This window comes from Tamandua tetradactyla, chromosome 3 (assembly GCF_023851605.1).
Source record: "Tamandua tetradactyla isolate mTamTet1 chromosome 3, mTamTet1.pri, whole genome shotgun sequence".
In the NCBI taxonomy this organism is placed as follows: domain Eukaryota; kingdom Metazoa; phylum Chordata; class Mammalia; order Pilosa; family Myrmecophagidae; genus Tamandua; species Tamandua tetradactyla.
In genome coordinates, this window is record NC_135329.1 from 127,004,892 (window position 1) to 127,023,064 (window position 18,173).

Here is an 18,173-nt window from a genome sequence, read left to right on the forward strand (position 1 = left end):
GGTGCAAGTTGCCTACCAAAATCTGTTTCCTCTTTTTCCTGGATGCACAGCCTGACCACATTTCCCAGACTGTGTTGCAGTCTGGCATGGACATGTGACTTCATTCTTGCTAATGGAATATGAGGGGTATTTCCAGGTAAGGTCCATAAAATCTCCCACGTGGGCTCCTTACTGTTCTTTCCCCTTCTGTCTGCCTAGTGCAAATGATAATAAGAACCTATGAGACAGGGGAGCTACAACGATGTCAAGATTATTGTAAGTGAATTATCATGGGTAGGACAGCTTGTCTATTTTGAACTGTTAAGGAATCAGAAATTAATTTATACTGTTTTTGCACACATAGCACAAAAATTTATAGCATACTTGTAGCGTATATACATATATATATTGCATATAGCACAGGACTATGCATATATATATATATATACACACACATATACCCAATAGAAATTTACTTCTATTTGTTTCATTAGTCTAGTGTAACATATCTGGTATATATATAAAGCATTTATCTGGTTATATATTATAAAATAAATAATTATAACAAAATAAATTATATCTTAATTTTCTGAGAGATAGGGAGTAAAAATAATCGAAGGGACTTACAGTCTGCCTTGTATCATGTGCTTGCTTAAAGGTGATCGTTGAGGGTTTCACTGGGGATTCCTTACTAAATGTTTAACAAAGACAAATTTTAACTTTGGTCAGAAAGATAATAAAGTTTAGGGCATTGGGAGATTTTTGAAATGTTCTGAGACACAGTGTGACTTAGTAGGGACGGTATCTAGAATTCTCAGTTCCTAGTCTCCTTTTTTGTTTATTGGGTTTTCAGGTATTGAAAGCTTTGGCTCTGGACTTCAGACTGTAGTATAAAGACCCATTCTAAAAGCAGCAAGGAAAACAGTTTCTCTTTTGTAGAAAACTCTTACACATCTCCATTTGTATGCAATGTTTTTGTTTTCGTGTATTTTTCGTTGCTGTCACTGATATGCTAATGATATGCTATTGCTATTTGGAATGCATTCAGCCACACACCACTGATTTCATTTTTGTGCAGAGAAGCAAAAACCTGAGACTTTAGCAATGATTACAATCTTCTGCTCAGTGAAAAAAGGCCAGAGGCATGGATTTAGACGCTTGTATATAAAAAAAAAGGATGGTGATAATCTTATTAACCTTGAGTTTTCCGTTTCCTTTGATTCTCTGCATTGCAAAGTGAGAATTCTAGCAGGTGGTGGCCAAATTTTAATTTTGTTGTTCATTTACTCCAAATCCAGTGCTCTTTTAAGAGGTGAAAGGTGGAAACAGATACTGTAGAACAAATCAGAAACTGAAATTTCAATTTTTAAAAAATTAGTATGCTATTAACCAAAGTGGGAATTATTGTTTCTCTCTCAATACTTGTTAAAGAATGCATGGCCATATGATGAAACATACGTGTGTGTGCATGTGCGTTTGTACCTATTTTTCATTATTGATCATTGAATTTTCTTAAAGAATCCTAAAAAAAATCCCATGATTTGGAAGAATAAGAAACTATAGATATCTATGTTGTTTCAGTAATAATTAGTCTTGAAGAAGCTAGTGGAAAATATTTTTATGTCAATTAAAGAAACATTAAATGTGAAACATTTATTGTGAAACATTTACATGCTCAAAATATACTGTCCTAGGCAGGACTTTACTCCCTGCTTTCAAAGTTTAGAAATTTTCCTTTGACAAGTCAGAAGCGAACATTCTATTGTCTACCTATTTTATAGCTATTGGGGAAAAATTACCATTTTCTTGGGCAATTTTTTACTTTTCTCCTAAGCTAAAGAACAAGTTTCCTTCTATAGGCAAGCTGCACAGACTGTTCTGGACTTAGAAATTTGCATTCAAATTCCTAGCTTCAACAGGTACAGCTCTGTGTTGGGCAAGTTCTATTCAGGCAAGTCACTTAACTTCACTTTGCCTCAGGTTCCTCATCTGAAAATTGGGATGATAAGTGAAACTAATATATATAAATCCTGTAGCAAGTGCTGGATATGTGTTAAAGTAATTAAAAAATGGCAGTGCTTGAAGGAAGGAGGGATATATATATATTTTTTTTGCATGGGAAGCACCGGGAATCAAGCCCAGGTCTCCGGCATGGCAGGCGAGAAATCTACCACGGAGCCACCATTGCACTGCCCAGGAAGGAGGGATATTATTTACAAATAACTTTAAAGCATTTTGCAAATAACTGAAAGAAATCAACTATTTTTTTAGTGCAAATTGCACAATTAGTGAGACCAGATTGCATTTTCAATATATATAATTTCAGTTCTACTCACAGACTTCCCTTGAATCTAGGGCTCTAGCTTACATTTTCCAGAGTTGGAAACTGATTTCAGAGGGTTTGAGAGGTTTACCCTAGATCGCTGAATGAGTAAATGGCAGGGATTGAGATTTTGATGCAAATTTTTAAGATTCTAAAACCCATGCTTTTCTCACAACACCTCATGGCCTTTCCTAAAATTACGTTGCTAAGCAATGGGAAAGGTTATCATGAGTGAAAACTACTCACATGTATAGTGTGCTGGTTTGAAAATATTATGTACCCCAGAAAAGCCATGTTTTAATCCTGATCCAATCTTGTGAGAGTTGCCCTTTCTTTGAATCTTAATTCAATACTGTAGGTTGGAAACTTTTGATCAGATTATCTCCACAGAAATATGGCTCCACCCACTCCAGGTGGGTTTTGATTGGTTTACTAGAGTCTTGAAAAGGGGAAACATTTTGGAGAAACAACAGAAATGACATAGAGGGCTGACACAGATGCCGACACTTGAAGAACAGAGACACAGATGTTTGGAGATGCTTGGAGCCCAGCAGACATTGCATGAGGTTAAGCAAGCCAGAGCCTAGAAAGAGCCAAGGGAAGCCAAGAGATGAAAGCCAGCCCTGGAGAAGCAAAGTGAGGAGCCCCACGGGAACAGAGGTTGAAGGTATCAGAGCCCAGGAGCATGGGACCAGCAAATATCAGCCACATGTCTTCTCAACTGACAGAGCTGTTCCTGATCCATTAGCTTTCCTTCAAATAAAGGTATTTTTTCCATGGAGGCCTTATTTTGGACATTTTTATAGGCTTAAAACTGTAGCTTTTAATTTATTAAATTCCCCTTTTTAAAAGCCATTCCAGTTCTGATATATTGCATTCTGGCAGCTTGCAAACTCTCTGGTACCAGAGAAGTGGGGTGCTGCAGTTTGCAAATACCAAACATGTTGGAACAGCTATTTAAATGGATAAGGGATAGATTCTGGAAGAATTGGGAGGAGTTTAGTAGGGAAGGTCTGTATTGCTTTGAAGAGACAGTTACTAGAAATGTGGACTCTAAAGATACCTCTGATGAAGCTTTAGACAGAAATGATGAATGTGTCATTCCAAACGGAAGGAAGGCATTCTTTGTGGCTGAAAGGCAAAATTTGAGAGTAATGAACTTGGATATTTAGCAAGAAGAAATTTCCAAACTAAATGTGGGAAATGCAGTCTGACTGTTCCTCGTAGTTTAAAATAAAATGCTAGAGGAAAGAAATAAGTTGGAAACTATATTCTGACATACAGAGAAAACAGAAATTGATGTTCTGGAAAATTCTGGCTTCCAGAAATTGAGACCCAGTGACTTACAAGTGTGAGGATTTATCCAAACAGGGAAGTAGTCAGCCATTACAGGACAAGCGAGGATTTGAGATGGTGTTATCCAAAAAGGATCTGTGGAAAATCCTATTGTCTGATGATAGGATCCCAGCATACCACATAGAAAACAAAGTGTGTGTGAGATCTGTATAAATGGGACCACTGCCAGTCTGAACTAAAAGGGAAAGAAAAGGGACAAATTGAAGGGAAAATGGTGTCAGAAGCAGAACCATGGAAGCTAAGGTCTGGGGCCAGGAAACTTTGGGCCAGGAGAATGGACCCACTCATACACGTGGAGAGGGTGAGTTTGCACTGAAGCAGAGGGTGGGCCCTTGGTTTTGTTGTTCAGGAAGAGTTGTGTCACCTCAGGCATTGGAGAGGGTGCCAGGCCTTGAGGGGAGCCTGGCTGCCACCCCATTGTTCTGGAGGGGTTGAGAATATGACCCCAGAGATGGCAGAGAGCCCAGGTGCTGCTCCAAAGCTTGGAGAGGATGGAGTCTAGAAAAAGGTGGTCTCTCCAACGTTCCCCAAGATTGCAACCACCCAGTGTTTGGAGAGAGCGAAGCCACTGTGTAGGCCCTTGGAAAGGGTGGGACTGCCACTTTTTAAAGGCCTGAGGATAAATGACTTTCAGACTTTGAAAACTAATGGAGTTTTCCCTGTAGGTTTTCAGAACTGTCTGGGTCCAGTGACCCCTGTGTTCCTTCCAATTTCTCCCTATGACTGTCGCTCTTTTGTATCTTGGCAGCAGTAACTTGTTCTACTTTACAGACTTTACAGGTCTGTGAAGAAATGTTTTGCCTTAGAAGAAACTTTTTGCTTTAGAGCAGACCAAGCCTATAACAGACTTTGATGAGATTTTATACTAGTTTTAGCTTTGTATTATTACTGAAATGGTTTAAGGTTTTTGTGATACTGTGATGGAGTAAATGTATTTTGTATATGGAAAAAACATGTCTTTTTTGGGGTTCAGAGGGTAGAGTGTACTGGTTTGAAAATATTCTGTACCTCAGAAAAGCCATGTTTTAATCCTGAGCCAATCTTGTCGGAGCAGTCCTTTCTTTTAATTCTGATTAAACACTGTAGGCTGGAAATTTTTGATTAGAGTATCTCCACAGAGATGTGACCCCACCCATTCCAGATGTGTTTCGATTAGTTTACTAGAGTCTTTAAAAGAGGAGACATTTTTTCTTTTCTTTTTTATACATATTTTTCTTTTTTGTGAGAAATAACACGTATACAAAAAAGCAATAAATTTCAAACATCGCAACAATTATTTGTAGAACAGATTTCAGAGTTCGGTATGGGTTACAATTCCACAATTTTAGATTTTTACTTCTAGCTGTTCGAAGACATTGGAGACTAAAAGAAATATCAATATGGCGATTTAGCAGTCATACTCATTTGTTAAACCCTACCTTCTCTGTATAACTCCACCATCACCATTTATCTTTTTTCTACTCTTTGGGGGCACTTGGGTTATTTGGGCTATGCTCATGCTAACTTTTTCATGTTGGAAGGGACTATCACTAACATGGGATAGGGGGATGGAACAAGTTGATATTCTGGAAAGGCTGGCCCCTCTGCATTTCAAGAGTTATCTGGTCCAGGGACCCATCTAGAGGTTGTAGGTTTCTTGAAAGTTACCCTAGTGCATGGAACCTTTGTAGAATCTTATTTAATGCTCAAAGGGGAGACATTTTTGAGAAATGACAGAGCTTACAGAGAGAGCAGACACACATGCCAACACTTGGAGACATAGATTTTTGGTGATACTTGGAGCCCAGCAGACATCATCATGAGATTTTAAGCAAGTCAGAACCTGGAGACGGCCAAGAGAAGCCAAGAAGTAAAAGTCAGTGGAGATGCAAAGTGAGCAGCCCCCAGTGAACCAGAGGCTGAAAAGCAACAGAACCCAGGAGCAAGGGACCAGCAAGGGATCAACATGACTTCCCAGCTGACAGAGGTGTTCTAGACCCATCGACCTTTCTTGAATTAAGGTATTTTTCCCTGGAAGCCATAGCTTGGACATTTTTATAGGTTTAGAACTTGTAAACTTCTAATTTATTAAATTCCCCTTTTTAAAAGCTGTTCCAGTTCTGGTGTGCCACATTCTGGCAGCTTACAAATGAACACAAATAGCTTTTGGAAAAATCTAAATATTAATGAACCACAAATTCAAGGTCAGTTTCTATTTTAAGGACCATTGCTGGGTATGCTCCCAGGCAAACAGAGTTGAGGAGCTAAGATTGCTGGAAAGGTGTGTGCACTTCCCAACCTGGACTACTGTGTTGAGTGCTCCTGAGCAAAGTTTTCTTTTGTTCTTTGACATGACATCTACTCTGGTATAGACAGCATGAGCCACTATTTACAACTGAGCCACTATTTACAACTTCTGTTTGCACTGAAGGACCTGGCTGCACAGTGACTGGGATACAAATGAACTACCTACATTTTATGTGTGTATTGGGGCCTAAGTCTTAGAGTGGAAAGATGGGCAGCAACAGATGGGGGACTACTGCTGGGAATTTGCCTTGTGCGGAATGGTATCTTTTGGGTGACACATGGCCTACTTTATCCACAAGATTAGGTAGTCTTATTTCCTTCTCATCCCTCCCCTTTCCCTACATTCAAATGATACCTTTCCTAAACACAAAGGCTCCCACCATTTATTACTGATAAAAATTTGTTTCCTCCTTCTATGGAAAAAGGGAATTTCAGCATTGAATAGAGAGGGTGAATTATGATTTAAGAGAAGATTTTTTGGTTGAGAAAAGCACAAGCACTCAATTAAGATACGGTGGTCATTGAATGGGGCATGGTGTTTTAGTTTCTTTACTACTAGAGAGTGTGCTAATATTAAAAGTTTTGCTGAATATTTAATAGGAGAGCAAGTTAGTACTTACTCTGCATATTCATTGAAATTCAGAAAAATAAAGGCAAGCGTCTCTAACAATTGTCTATAAGGGATGATTGGATACTTTCTAAAGGATATTTGGGAATCCTTAATCTGTGAAAGTGGCTCTTATGTTTCACAAGGCACCTCTCACTAGTTGTTTACTTCAAATTAGAGATTTCTTAAAGTTCTTTGTGAAATTGGACAGGTGTAGGTTGAAACAAATGGCATTTAGCAATTTGACTGTAGAACATATTTTCTAAGTCTTAAAAATGATGGCAAGTGTGTATTTATGATGTTTTAGAGCAGTGCTATCCAACTGAGCTTTTTAAGATGAAGGAAATATGCTCTATCTACGTGAGCCAATATGGTAGTCACTAGTCATTAGCCACGTGTTTAAAATGTCCTTAAAATGTGGCTAATGTGACAGAGCAACTGAATTTTTAATTTTATGTGCTTTTAATGAAGTTTATATTTAAATTTGTAGTTGGTGGCAACCAAATTGGACAGTGCAGCTTTAGAGAGACTGAGGTCATGTGTCTTTAAACTGGGAGATGTTTTACCTTGCAGCTAGCACCACTTACATTGTAGCTTTCCTTTTAGGCTGAGACTTCTTAATAATTCCAAAGTAGAAAAAGAAAGTGTTCTTTGTTTAAATATAGCCATTTAAGAAAATTGTTGCTACCAGTTCCTAGCTGATTTAAATACTTTAACCTATCATTCATTTCTTTTCAGGGATAAATTTGTTTTCAGATTTCTATCCAATGATGGGGAGTCATGCCTCAGAGGTCTGACAGGTTTCACATGAGAGCATGTTGACATATTTATTGGCTACCAATGGGTATAATAAAATCTGCAAAATGAACAAAGGACAAGGTAGTTCGTGCAGCATGTAGTCCCATTATTTTGCAATATAAAAATCCCTCATCTTACTGCAGATCAAAAAGCATTTCACAAATTCCCCAAACAAACATAAATAAGAGAAGAAACATAAAACTACATAACTCCATGAAATAATGTGCAGCAGCAGTAGGAAATGTAATGGTGCAGCATTAAGTCATTAGGTTGAACAGAATCGGTGCATGAAGAAGTCAAAAGTTACAAGAAACCAATTACCTGCCTCTATTTATAATTCTCATCCAACCCTTCAGTGAGAGAACTGTTTGTCCAAGAAGCAGCAAACTGCACATGTCCTAGATATGATGGAAACACCAAAAGCTGCATGGGAGAGTGTGCTAGTTGGTCCTCCTGCTTTGAGAAAATTCCTTTTCTCATAAGGGGTTTGGACCTTAATCACTGTTGACCATATGAGGTGAACCGAGTATAAAAAAAAAATCAAGGGAAATAAATTTCTTTGGAATTCAGCAATCCATAGACAGGTTTGGATTTAAATCCAGTGAAGAGCTAAACAACAGCAACAAAATACACATATCACATACACACACACACACACATTCTTAAAAAATGTGAAGTGAAAACTAGGCAGTGCTCAGAAAAGCAGTTTTTTAGACTTCTCTAAGTGATAATTGATGCTAACTTTATAATCAAAAGAATAATGGGAACAATTGTTTCTTATATTTTGCAAGAAGTTTATTTCTTGATTCCCCCAATTAGACTTTCCCTGAAATCTTTTTTGAAAGCACACGGACAAATCATAAGTAGAACTCAAGAGAGCATGATATTTGCAATATAAAAATGGAAAAAAAATCTGAGTAATTTAATCAGCTGTTTTTGCTTAAAAGATTTAGAAAATCACCCATATTGTTTTCATTCACATGAAATGAGCACACAGCATACCACACAAATAACAAAAGTTATGACCGAACAGCGTTAGAACTGTAGGCAGCTGTGTCTTAATGTGGGTATTTGTATTTGTATTTGTTTCCCTGCAGTTTTTATTTCATAGTTTTCCTTGACAAAAATCCTTTACTGGAGTGTAATTTTGTCTAACTTTTTATCAACAAAGAGAGTGCAGAAAATTAACTAGAGGCAATCTTCTTGTGATGTCCAAACTTGACCTCTTATTTCTGCTGTAAGATACAGGCAGTAAGACTAGAAAGTTCTCCCTCCAAAATTCTTAAGTAGGAACCTAAGGTTCTAATATGAAAACAAACAACTAACCATCTTAAGTTCTTCATTCCCAAAGTAAAAAAAAAAGGAAAATTATTTGATCACCAACTTTATTCCTATCCTACCATATTGGTTATTCTAATTTAAATCTAGAAAAGAGAATTTTTAAAATACTCTATAGAAGTTGCTCCACACTGAAGACGCACATTATTGTAATTGTTTTCAGGAAAAACTTAATCAGGATTCTCTTTTAAAAATTGTTTTTCATTATAGCATGGTGAAAATTACAGACTTTCTAAAAAACGTGTTATTGGTTTAACCATGCTACATTAAAAACATTATAAATTAATATGTAAAACAGTGCAGCAGATGAATATATATTTATACACATCTATTCATACAGAACTATGTTGATTTTCTTCTGAATTTAGATGGCAAACTTCATTTAAAGCCTTAAAGAAATTTCTAATAAAAACATTCGAGGATTTTATTCATATATATTTAATCCTCACTGAGTTTGTGCTATGAACAAGTTACCTGCTTCTAGTACCTCCTTCTAGGGAAGTCAGAAACAGAAAACAAACCAGCAAACACATTGTCTGAATAAGACAATTTCAGATTGTCAGTAAGTTTCATGTTAGAAAGAATGTAGGGGGTTTGGGATAGAGAGAGACAAGGGGAGTTTAAATAATCGGATTGGCTGGGCAGAGGTTGTCTTCCTGAAGAGAGAGCATTTGAGAGGAGATGAGAAGGAAGAGAAAGACGTGGCCATGCGAAGATTTGGGGACAGGTTACTCATCTCCAAAGGAGAATGAATACGAGAACGAAGCTCTAGGCACCAAAGACCTTGGCTCGTTCAACATAAACAAGGACATTGTAGCTGGAGTGGAGAAAGGAAGAAAGAATGGTAGGAGCTGAGACCAGAGTTGTGAGATCAGTTTATACAGGGCTTTGTAGAATGTGGTGAGGAATTTGTGTTTTAAGTGTAATCAGAAGCCACTGGAGTGTTTTATGCCTTCCAGTGAACTGAAATGTTATGGGTTTTATGATAAGATAATTTTGACCATGGAATGGAGAACGGATGCAGGAGAGAAAAGAAGGTGGTGTGGCAATCCAGGGGAGAGCTGATGGTGGTTTGGATGGGGCTAGGCTTCTACTTTGGGTCCATAGATCTTCCAAAGTGGCAGACTGTCCAAATAATATTTAGCAAAAAACAAGGAATAGAAAAAGCAAGGGGCACATGTGATTTATTGGACATAGCAGTTCTATATTAAATGAACTTCATGATTTTCCTTTGAATTAAACTTTTGGATACTCCAGTCTGAAGGTATTTTAGAAAAAATGATCAAATTTGTTTTTTATGGGAAGATAAAAACCAGAAACTGCGTTTAGAACAAATTTAGAGGACTACTGCACTACTCCGTGAATGAAAGAGTTATGTTTTATGCCTAGAATGACTGAAAAAAATTTTTATACAGGAAATTGATTTAATTGAAGCTATTGTTAGGCACAGCAAATATGTTTGGTTCATGCGACAGTTCCCAGGAATTTATAAATGGGTTCAGAATGTTGTTCAGGCACCAGAAAATAAACCTTCAAGCTATTTACTACCTCTATGATATATAAAGTTTGCAGTTTTGATTTTGTGTGATTATGTTCAGCAATGGTGACCTTTAGAGGCAACAATATTGAAGTGTAATGAGGAGATGTTTGATCACTGGTATACAATGAAGAGTTGGTGCTACTTCCCCATTTCTTCCTGGAATTCGTGAAATTCAACTGACAGGCTTTAACCTTTAGACTGCTGAAGTTATAAAATGTATAGGGATTTAGGCTGTTTATATAACACGTTGGATATATGAAATTCTTAGACACTGTAGCTTCTTTTATCATCTGGTAAAATGATTTTGTATGTTTAATATCAGTCACTGGTAACCATGACAGGCTGCGCTCGGGTATATGACAAAGTTGATGAAGTGTAGGTTAATGAAAGTAGGAGTGGGGACTGTGGAATCAAAGAAATGGAGAGTGGGCATTCTCCCCAGATCAGGACTTTTCAAAACAGATGGTTAAGCTTCTCTTCTTCTATTGCCTTCCTATCCAGACTGGCATAGAAACTGATGACAGATAATTCATGGATCCTGCTTGCTAAAAATTTGATTGGACTCAATAATGTTCTCCATAAAGGAAAGGTAAGGGGGAGGTGCTAAGCAGATCAGAGTGTGATTACCAGATAGAATCCCTTTTGAAGTGTAATCGGTGGTGGGGACAGTGAAGAGGAGGAAAGAAAACCTGCGAGAACAGAGACTCAGGGGCACATGACATCAATACTGTCTGAATTAATTCATAATAGCATAAACAGGGTTTCTAAAAGAAATTATTCCTACCTCTTGTTTGGAAAGCATTTTACTAAATCGCTAATTTCTTGGCTGATGCTACAAATACCAACAGACAGTGCGATCAGCCTTTCCTAAACAGCTTTAAGATTTTGGTTCTTCAGTTAGCAATTCATAGGGTACCGAACAAGTATGCCCCGTTTTTAAGTAAGTTTATGGTATAAGCACATTTGTTAGTGATAGGTACTTACTTTTAGGGGGAAAAGAAATTATCGTAGGTATTGGTTTAACAACACATATAAAAAAGAAACAAATTATTAGAAATTTAAACACAGGACCTATGTTATTCACAGGAATAAGAAATTTCTACTAGAATCTAGGAACTCTTTCCCTTTACACTAATTGCACAATTAATGTTTATAAATTAATCAATAATCTTAAAATAGTCAAAGAAGTGATATTTTGTTCTCCATATCTTAAATACGTAGGGTGTTTCCTATGGAAAATCAGTTCATTGTATGCTTAGAAGCACTAGAGTGAAACGATGCTTCAAAACCTCTTTCGGTTGAGTGGGGAAATGTTTCCAAAGGAGGTGAAATTTGAGGTGTGATTGGAAGAAGGATTGGTGAGATGTAGGACAAGGAGGGAGATTTAGATCAGTGCTTTTCATTCTTTTGTCATTTTTTAAAAAATATAGTTTTTTAGGGTTCCATATTAAAAAAAAACAAACAAACTACTAACCTCCCAAACTTAAGCTATACTTTCCAAGTGTTTTCTGTAGGATCTTATGACATCGAAGTTACCTTGTAACAGCCAAGAGTAATCTCTGATCAATACTTAGACTCTAAATGCTCCCTGAAAGCAGGTACTCTTGTCTTCTCCTACGAGAGTTGAGAATCAACTGACAAGAAAAAGCCTCAAAAATTCATCTTGCACAATCATCCTACGACTCCAGGCAGCAATGTCTTCCACTCATCAGAAAAATGGTTCTTTATCCTAAAAGGGTGGTTATATAATAGTTCTGCTTGGTTGTTCTTTCCCCCCTAGGATAATGCACATACACAAAAATCACGTGAGGTTTCCATTCTCTGTCTCCAATCACAGTTCTATGGGGTACGATTGTTTGGATTAGTGGTTTTCAGACTGAGCTGTGAGGACAGATCCATCAAATTCTCCAGAGGTGTTAACAGGTGTGGTGAGGGCCTAGGTTCCTCACAGCCTGCTTTAGCCAGAGAACTTCCATTTCACATCATTTCGTTTGACTGAAGATCTCTGGAGTTAAAATAAAAATTGGAAGTTGTTGACATATTAGAAATATCCACTTGGTTCAGTTTGGAGGCTGAGGAGTCCATGTAGAGGTATCTTGGCACAGACTATTCTCTATGGCTTGACTTTTTAGATTTGGGATGCTTTAAAATTTCAAATGTTACATAAAATATTAAAGCTTTTTTTAAGTTCAGAGGACTTAAAAAAAGCAGGGTTGGATCCAGGTTTTGGGGGGCTGGTTCATATACAATTTGGAAGGCCCTCTTAAGAAATATAATACAAAATTATGAATATAAAATTGCCAGAGCTATTCCTGGAGCCTTAGAAGGAGCTCATTTAGCTGAGGGGTTCTAAATCTTCATTTGCTTCACAGTAAAGCCTCTTGTGAATAAGACATGTGGAAAAAGGAATGTTAATATGAATCCAAGCCTTTTAAAATGCATTGCATTTATGACAGTTCTAGGAAAGCAGAACAACTGTGCAGAAGCAATCAGATTTAGCTTTTTTCTTAAATCTGAAGATTAGAGGAGGAAATTTTCTAAAGATGAAATGTAGTTTAAAATGACCACTAGTTTTAAGGTCATAGCTACTTCCCAAGGTATTGCATGAAAGATGTGGGGGAAATGTCAAAATCACATCATTATTCATCAGAACAAGAGCAGATGTAAGGGCTTCTGTGTGCTATGATGATGCCACCTGGTCTGTCTCAAGGTCTGATACTGTTAGACCTCATGGAAGTAAGGACAGGGCAAAAAAGCACTGCAGCATTCTGAAACCAACTCTGTGACATTCTGATGTGAGAAAATTTCCAAATTCAGTATCCTCGGAGTTTTTGATTACTGAGCCTTCTCTAAAATAGCTAGAAATTATTTTACTATTCAAACTTTTTTGTTATCTAAAGGAGCTATAAGTTAGAAGTGATAAGAGTGACATCACAACTCTTTTAGAGTTAGGGATGGTTTATTTTATTCATAATCAAAAGTAATCCTTTATTTTTTAAATTAATATTTTTTGAGTACTTTGTACCAAACTCTTTGCAAACATTATTACATTCAATCCTCATATTAGTCACTGAGCAAAGTACTTTTATTGTCCCCATTTTCAGGTGAGGAAACTGAGGGATTGAGGGATTAACTATTTTCCCAATGTCACTGGCTTGTGTGTGGCGGTACAGGGATTTGCACTCAGGCTTTCTGACTTCAGCAACTGTATTCTCAACCACTGTGCTATATTGCTAGCACGGCAATATTGCTAGATACTATCACCTTGATTTTCACAAAATAGCTAGCCTTCATATTAATTACATCTTGATCAATTGTGTAAGAATGACAATTTGTACACCAACTTCTCTTCCCCACTCCAGCTCACCTGAAGGCTGCTTTCAACTCCCGTCCAACCCTCCCTTCCAGGAGAGGGGGGGCAGGACCACGTGCCTTCTCCAAATCAATTTAGCTCTCTATATCCTTTCTTGTATGGAGCAGGAGGAAATATGGAGCCCTCAAGGATTCTCTTTCCATCTATTTTCCTTTATCTTTCACTCCTCACAGTTCAGATAGCTCCACTTCAGGCAACGTTTCTGATATATATTCACACTATATATTCACACTCTAACCCATTTTCTCCTCCTTGTGCTCTTTCGTGTCTGTTTCGCTCTTCTTTAGAAAAATATCTTATGTTCATTTTTCCTGTAAACCACAAAGCAAATGAAACAGAATAAAACCTGTGTCCTAGTTTGCCAGGGCTGCTATGACAAGTACCATGCAATGGGTTGGCTTAAACAGTAAGTATGTATTGTTGCATGGCTTTAGATACCAGAAGTCTTAAATTATGGCCATGTTTTCTCCTATATGTCTGTAGCTTTCTAATGATGGATTGCCACAATGCTTGGGGTTCCCCAGCTTGCACTCCTCCTCCCTGCATGGTGATATTTCTCTCTCTCCTTGTGCCTGCTCTGCCCATTGCCGCTGACTTCTTCCTTTTTCCTGTGGCTATTCTCTGGCTCTGTCCAATTTTTTTCTCTGTATTTGGGAAACATTTTCCTTAACTAAAAATGCTCTTCAACCATATGATTTTTAGTAGCTCTTTAGCCTTTAAACATCTGCTTAAAATGAGCATTTACAACATCCTGCTTTGAGCTCCAGGTTTATTTTCCCCAGTGCAATTTGGTGTGTGTGTGTGTGTGTGTGTGTGTGTGTGTGTGTGTGTGTGTTAGAAACCATACAAGAGGGTACCTCATACTACTTGGAGTGTGGCTTAAACTGCCAATACTTTATAATTGTTTGTGCGTTGGATGTTGATTAAATGAACGAGGACAATCCCAGAGAAAGAACATGGGAATATTAACCCTTATGATTAGTAAATGGTCACAACCACCCTTTTAATAATCAAAGTTCTTAGAAAAGTTACCTCCAGAACTGTCCCCTCATCTGCCCTGCTCTTCTCTCTGGCATAAATGCTTTGGTCACAATATTATGCTAATGCTTTCCCTCATAGTTTTCCCAGTTTAGGATATTTATAGAGTCAAAATGGCACAGGGTAAAGCCAGGATATAGGCAATGTCTCCTGACAAAGAATGGAAAATTTCCATATTGATTTGTTTAAGTATTTTCTTTCTTTTTTTATATCAATGTTGGCCTATTTTATACCAGTAGAGATAAACACTAGTTATACAATGACTGGGGACAAGAACTGAGACCTCATCCACTTTAAGCTTTGATGTAAGCTAATTTACAACTATATTGCTTAATGCCTGCTTTTAACAGCTAGTACATTAGAAAAAAAGGTTACCTGAGTGTACAAGGCTAAATTAAGTATTGTGATGTGGGCCTTAATATTGCTGATACTTTTTTGCTGGTGAGAGCTATTTTGTGTCACACAGCTGAGGTTTTGCATCTTAGTTTTGTATTATTTTAAGAAAGAAAAAAGTTATTTCCATTGTGACAGTTTGTCTGATTTTTACTGAAACACCTATTTCAACTGTAGTGATCTTAAATGAGACAAACTTCTGAGTATAGAAACTTTAAATTAGTGTCATACAATACTGTGCAGGCAACTTTATCATTTATATTTTTAAAACATTTAAAAACTTATAAACTACACAAATCAGTAACTTTTATTTTTAGGATTTACATACACTGCCATATTTGGTATATATTGTTTTCGCAAATTTGAAGTCACAAATTACTCAAAATATTAAGACATCTTTATTTTGTGTAGCAAAATACAATTGGTACATTTTTAATTAATTCAGCTCTGGTTGAACGATTTCACTCAAATTCCTAACATTTGTCTTCAAACTCAGATGCATTTAAGAAAACAGAAGTAAAATAGGATGCAAAACGAAATGAGATGGAAATCAAGATGAATCTATTTCAAACTGCCTTAATAGGGTACTTGATATTATAATTTCCTAGTGCCTTCCACTTGACATCAGTTTTTACTAGATTAGGAAACAAAAATTGAAGATACATTTATGTTTGTCATTGTGACTCATTTATTGCACTCATTCAATGAATACTTGCATATATCCATTAAGCACTGGATACGATATTAATTTCTGGGGATTTATAACTGAGAACTAAACAGTTCTTGTCATCACAGAACTTACAATCAAGAGATGGGGATAGATGTTACTGATACCACTAAAAGGGGGAAAGAAAAAGAATTTTAAACAGTTATCATCTGGTTTGGACTACCCATCCCATCCGGAGAGAAAACAATAGGCTTAGATGTTTTGGAAGAACATTTTTAATTTTATTATTATTTTCTTCCTACCTCAAGCAAATTCTCATGGATGATAAGAAAATGGACCAGTGGAACTCTGTCTCAAGTGTTCCAGTCTTTGATGTATGGATTTGTCTGTCTCTGGCTAAGCATTCTATTTGTTTACTGTTTGCTTTTGCATTTCATAACCTGTAGCATCAAATTTAGGAAATAAAAATGGCTTAGACATTATTTATTCCACCTCTTTTATTTTTATAAGTGTACGAGGTTTAGTTAGGAGGTATAATCTGCCTAGGTCATTTGGTTTTGATTAAGACTAGCGGCAGTCAGGGTTGAACCAGTTAAGTTGAAGTACAACCACGCATGCGACCATTGGACCTATTTGGTATTTCTGGGTTCACGGTTCTGATATTCCTGCTTGAGGCTGTAGGCAATTCTGACTTTCTCCTCTTTTGGATCATTATTGCTTCCTTGTCTACTTCTTGCTTGTCCTCCTTTTGCTGAAATATAGAGACTAGCTTTTTCTTGATTTGGTAGCCATCTGATATTAAAGCTTGTTCAAGCAGGCACCTCATCCCCTTAGCTTATTTGCATCCTGAAATCTTATTAGTTGAAAAAAAAAAAGATGCCAGAACTTTTTTTTTTTTAAGTCTAAATATACGCACTACATTCAGCACTATTCATAGTTAGCTAGTTAGGGAAAATAATCTTCAATCGATTGAAAAATGGGTAATCATTTTCCTAGGACATTAATTTGTAGAAAGTGAGATATTTTTCTTACATGTGTATGTATATATCTGTAAAAATGTACATACACATATATTTATATCAATGATATGTTTTTGGATTTTCTGTAGTGTTTGATTGTTATATTAAAAAGATAAATTTAATGATGACATAATAGTCATCTTATGCAAATTCTTCTAAATCATATTTAGATTTTTTTTTTAAGATGACATTGTATGAATAAGTTGCTGCCCCGCATCAGGAAAGTCAAAGTGAGGCCTAAAGGAAAGAGAATACTTATATTTTTTTCCATGGAAAAAATGTATTAATTATGGCTTCTGTCAGCCAATGACTGTATTGGCCTTTGCAGTTGACTTCTATTATCCTTTGAAAATCTCCATGTTTGATTAAGGAGAACAAAAAGCAATATGCTCCAGTTCAGCAGTGGATTAACTGCTCTGGTTGTTCTTTTTTATTTTATAAACAAATTCATCTTAATAATGCATTAAGTTATTCTAATTTTAGAGAATACTGCCAAACTTCACGCTATCATTTATATATTAGATGGCCCTTCTAGTATTAGACGGGTGAGAATTGCTTTTGGATCCTGGTATTACCGCTATAAAAATCGGGAAAAAAGCCAAAATCTTCAGTTTCTACTTTCCACTTTATCCCCACCCAAGATATTACCTTAAATTATTCTATATAAAAAAAGGTCTTTAAATGCAAAGAAGGAAATCATATCAGAGGTTTCAACTATCGATCTCTGCTTATGTGATTCTTAACAAAACTTTCATGTTAAGATTGGTGAAACATGACAAAATCACTGTCTGAAGTTACAAACAACATATTAATCAAGGCAGCCCACTGTGGATTAATAACCTCAATGACAGACACTTCTTGCAATCAAGGGTCCTGTGATGATCATCTAATCAAACAGTACTGATTCTTTCACCCCATCACTTTGGTTGAGTTTAACAGAGAAGAGGACTCATCCATAACCAGACGGATCCAGCAACACTTTGAAAATCAAAGGCGAGTGTACAACAAAGTGGTTCTAACTTGGAGTTGTGGCATCAAGAAGCAGAAAATAAAAAAAAATATTCAACACTAATTTTCATAGAGCTGAGCAGTCTCTTGGTCCCAGATTTCCTTGGGCTTAGAAAACAATAATGACAAGATGAAGGAGTCCAGCATATTGGAGCCTGAAACCTGACTTTCCCTCCATGCGAAGGTGTGGGTATTAATTTGGTTAATTTCTAATGATCATCCGTAATAACTTACAAAAGAGTTTGAATAATGAAACAATGTAAAAAGAGATTTGGTTCCAAAAATAAGCCTTTCTAAGACAGAAAATGTCTTAAAAACCTGCAGTATTTAGAGCCTTAATTAGTATACTGGGTCATTATGACATCTAGCTCGTTTCATTACCCTCCTAATGTATTATTAGTTGGCAGTTAAATACTGTCTGCTGGGACCTAAGAGTTTTTCCTCTTGT

The 18,173-nt window shown here is 36.6% G+C and overlaps 1 long non-coding RNA gene across 1 annotated transcript in view; it reads right to left on the reverse strand.

Annotated features, from left to right (window-relative positions):
* Window positions 1–18,173, reverse strand: part of LOC143676341 (uncharacterized) — a 136,844-nt gene that overhangs the window by 10,219 nt on the left and 108,452 nt on the right. The window lies entirely within an intron of this gene.